The sequence below is a fragment of the Lycium barbarum genome, chromosome 4 (genome assembly GCF_019175385.1).
Source record: "Lycium barbarum isolate Lr01 chromosome 4, ASM1917538v2, whole genome shotgun sequence".
Taxonomy (NCBI): Eukaryota; Viridiplantae; Streptophyta; class Magnoliopsida; order Solanales; family Solanaceae; genus Lycium; species Lycium barbarum.
The window spans coordinates 64,491,678-64,496,877 of NC_083340.1; positions in this window are offsets into that span (position 1 = coordinate 64,491,678).

Sequence of the window (5,200 nt, forward strand, 5' to 3'; positions counted from 1 at the left end):
ATTATACTTCTATACGGAACACCAAAACACATCCAAAAAGTGACCCTAAGCCCACAAGGGCAAAGCTGGAACTCTAAATTAGAAACATGCTCCCATAATCTAAATAGTCAAAATCCTATGTTTCATGGATATCTAACCTCAATTGAGCCTCCAATTTCATTAATTATCAAAAACTCCAAATTATGGAAAGCCCCTCAATCTCATATCAAGAATCTTGGATTGAATAGGCAATTAGAGATTAGGAATAGTTTACCCATTGATTAGTAACTCTATATCCACAAGATAAATTCAACAGGCCTAAATCGTTTCACTAATCTCATGTACTACACACTCTTAAGAAATTGGATTTAAACCCTAAGTTTTCTACCTTAAATTCATGGAAAGAAAGATAAAATAATGAAAGAAACCATTAGTAATTACTAAGATTGAGCTTAGAATCTTACCCCTAAGAAGAAACTTGAATTTGGTGTTTGAAATCTCTCTAAAATTTCTAAAATGGGTGAATGCAATAATAGGCTCGAATTGGAGAATTTAATATCTTTTTGACTAGCGATTAGCGTTTCTGCCCCAAAATACTCGCACCTGCGGGCCCTCTTTGGCGGCCCAAATCTCACAAGTGCGAGATTCACATATTCTCACATGTACCTGCGACCTATTGCACGCTGATGCGGCCTCGCACCTGTGAGCCTCTTCTCACAGATGCGGGCTCCAGTCCAAACAGTCAACCTCGCACTTGCGACCCATCATGCGCAGGTACGGCCCCACACACACAGGTGCGCCCTGAAAAATCTAGCTTCTGCAAAACTGATTCGATACTTAAAACTCGTTTGGATTCCTGTGGACATAAACCCAAAATGCAAACTTATCAAAAACACGCTACGAACTCACTCGTACACTCGGTTTTCAAAAAAGGGGTCGCCTTGACCAAGTGTTGACCCAAGTAAACTCCAACCAAAAGAAAACTAACATTTCTAACCATTGACTCAAAACACAAATGTACGCCTCAGGACCCGAACCAAAAGCTCATCTAAGTAAAAGTTCACCTTTCGGACCTAACAGAACTATCAGAATTCAATTCCTGATGTATATTCTTAAAAGTCGACTATTGGTCTCTTTTTCACTTATTCAACTTAGAAATCTCTAAAATCCTCAAAACCAACCAAGACCAATCTGATTGCCTCAGAAATCGTGCTACCATCCTTGCAAGTCATACCGAAAAAAAACTATGAGAATGGTATTTTGGGGAAAAAGGAGTAAAATGTCTAAGATGACCAAACGGGTGGTTATAAAATTGGAATAAAAATTCCAAAAAATGTGACTTTAAGAAATATTAGGTGTGTCTGAGTTTCCATCTACGCCGAATATTGCATCTTGCGACCGTAGATGCTAAAGCATATCGAATATGAATCCTAGAAACTTCGAGATAGAAATCTTTTCACGTCACAGAATGCATTTTGTATCACAGAATGTGTTTTGCATCACATGCGTATGTCAAGCAGACTGCTTTGTGACCCTTCAATAAAACAGTCTTAACTTTTTGTATAGATCTCGTTTGGCCTGTCCTTATACGGATGGATAGTTACTTCAGAGGGCTAAAACTTTCATAAAGTTTTCCCAAATTCCCAATTAATATGAGGGTTATGCTAGCTTGAAGTGAGGCCTCGTGAAAACTCACTTGAAAACATACTTCATTTGGCCCCTTAGTTTTATACTCTAGTTCGAAAGTACGGGATGTTACATAAATAATATTATAAAACCCAACAAAAGAAAATAAGATATAGTAAGAAGAATTTATGTGGATCTTCCCTTCCTTAAGAGCGGTACATGGATGTACATAGGTAAGAAAAACACATGGATGTATATAGGTAAGAAAAACCCTCTCATAACATAGTTGAAGATGCCAACGTTTATAAGAAATTAATGGCAGTTAAGAGTCCAGAATAAAGTGTAGTAAAGATGATATGCTACAAAGGAAATAATGGTATGCTATAAAGAAATTAACGACAACGGTCAAATATAATTTCCCAAACTAATATTAGAAAACGGACAATGATAGCCATTCAATGGCCATATTCAATTTGCATAATTGGAATTTAAGTTGACTGTTTACAATAGTAATTGTAGATATTAGAAAATAATAAATTTTTTTGAGATATCACATTATTTATTGAACAGCCCCCCACATATCTTAAAAATAATATCAAGGAGTAAAATGAAATAAGAAGTTTTGCTGGTTTTTCAAATATGAGTACAATACGTCAAATCTCGTGTCTCATATACTACAAACCATACCTAAATAAAAACAAGTTTAAGCTTACAATACAATTGGGGAAGTTTAGAACTTTTATGAACCAATAATTCTTTTGTAAGTCTAGGGTCTTATTCTATCACATTATACTGACACAATCTTTATCGTTATCACAGTTTTGCGCTAAGAGGTCATGAGTGTGTCCTGGTATTCATGAGTGTTTTAGAATCCGTCACGACTTTCATAGGAACGACAAAACTCCACACTCATATTGGTTCACACATCAAGTGTATTCTGTTAAGCAATACACTACCTATAAAAGATATGGTAACGGATTAAGAGTTAACAACTCAATCTCATTTTATTTGCAGATTTGCACTATATACACCATAATAGATCGCAGAAGGGACAAATGTTATTGTGCATAAGATCAAACGATGACTTGTATTACCCATAGGAACCTACTTCATGGGATATCTCCAATCAGATAGGTTGAGTTACCATCAAGTTCGATATACAACTTGAAAAAAGCCCCATTCCTATTGAAGCTTCATTTATTAATTGTCTTTCCAAAGATTTAGTCAGAGGATTGCCCAAATTCACTCTGATCTTACATAATTTTTGGATATAATTCCATCGTTTAATAACCGTTTGACCACATTATGTCTCATGTTTTATTGCCATTAAAATTTTTATTTTTTCCCCACTGCTAACGTTGCTTGGCAACCACAATATATAGACACATTGGTTTTCATATTATTACAACCTCACAAAGGGTAAACACATACACTAATGGATTTTGAGATCCACTTTATTATCATTGTACCCCTCTATGTAACAAATATTAATTCACTATAACACTTTTTCATAGTTGTTTCTTTTCAAACAAAAATAATGCACCAATAGAAGAAATAACACCATAATATATTTTAGGTTCATTATCAACAAGATAGGTACAAAATCCTCATCAAAATATTTTAGACACATTCTAAACAAGATTAATATATATTTCTCCTCTCTTGTTCTTTTGTTTCTCCTCAAGTCTTTATTCTCAAAAGCACTTTGAATAATTATATCAAGTGAAATATTATCACTTTTAAAAAATTCTCTCAACATAACTATAGTAGCACCGTAACCCCCACATTTTCAAAAATTTTAAAATAGGGGGAATAATATTTTCGTAACTCATAAGAAGTATTACTAATTTCTTATAAGACATTTAATCCTTAAATAACAAGATAATAACATAGCTTCACCCAAACAATTATGTATAGTTACTCACACTATGTCATCATCAACAAAATCAAAATCAAATCATATTTAATATTTGAATCAAGAGGGCATCACAATTTGATCACAGACACTATATGGAATTCTTGAATGCTTGAGCCATGTCCAAAGATACTACCCTTAAGGATATTTCACCCGGTATAGGTGTATCCCCATGACTCAACAAGCTCTTCTAGTATAAAACTAGGAGTCAGAATCTAACAAAGATCAAATAATTTTATAAAACCCATGAAAAGAAAATGAGATATAGCAAAAAGAATTTCTTTGGATCTGCCCTTCCTTAAGAACAGTACATGTGTATATACATATATATGCTGAAGATCCCAACGTTTATAAGAAATTGATGGAAGTTAAGAGGCTAGAATAAGGGGTAGTAAAGATGATATATATTACAACGGCAATAATGGTATGTTATATAGGAATTAATGACAATGGCCAAATATAATTTTCCACACTAAAGGAAACGAACAATGATAGCCATTCAATGGCCATATTCAATTTGCATAATTGGAATTCAAATTGACTGTTTACAATGGTAATTGTAGATATTAGAAAATAGGCTGAAGTGGTGAAAACACCCCTAAACTTAGTACGAATTATTACTTTAGTCCCTAAACTATTGCCACACTTAAAAAAACACCTAATATTGGCAAACTGAATTTAAATTCACCCTATGTTGCCACATGGCATAGCAAGAAAATGCCAAGTGGACAGCGTGTGGATTCACGTTGCTGAGGTGTCCTAACACAGGGGTCAATTTAAATTGAGTTGGCCAAGATTAGGGGTGTTTTTAAAAGGGTCAATAGTTCATGGACTAAAGTACGGAAACGTGCTATGTTTAGGGGTGTTTTCACCACTTCAGCCTAGAAAATAATAATTCTTTTTGAGATATCAAATTATTTTTCAACAAGCTCTAGCAGGCCAGATGGATTCACAAGGCTTTTATGTCAGTCTTGTTGGTAAACAATGAAAGAGGATATCATAGCTATAGTTAGAGGCCTGTTTACTCGTCAGAAATTATCTAAGTTTGTGACACACAAATTTGGTATTATTGTCAAAGAAAGAGCACATGAATACTTTCTCAGATTTTAGGCCAATCAACCTTAGCAACTTCATAAATAAATTATTGTCCAGGGTGACTCATAACAGACTGGTAAGTATTCTGCCATCGTTGATTTATGTTAATCAAGCTTGATTCATTAAAGAAAAACGTATTATGGAGAATATGTTGTTAACACAAGACTCTCAATGTTCTTAACAGAAGAATTCATCAGGGATATCAGGCTGAGGATCAAGACTATCAATGTCTTCATGAAATTGGATATGACAAACGCTTATGATAGAATATCTTAGCTATTCTTAACCAAAGTATTCAAAAAGTTTAGTATCAGTGAGATCCTAATAGACATGGTCTATAGACTGCTATCTAATAACTAGTATTCAATACTATTAAATGGACAGTCAGATGGTTTCTTCAATTCTTCTGGACGTGTGAAGTAGGGGGGTCCATTATCCCCTACGTTGTTCATATTGGTTGCGGAATCTTTGTCCAGAGGATTAAATGCATTACATGAGAATGTCGAGTTTGTTAGTTTTAGAATTCCCAAAGGAAGTCCTGCTATTAATCATCTGATGATACTATTTTATTCATATATGCTGAGA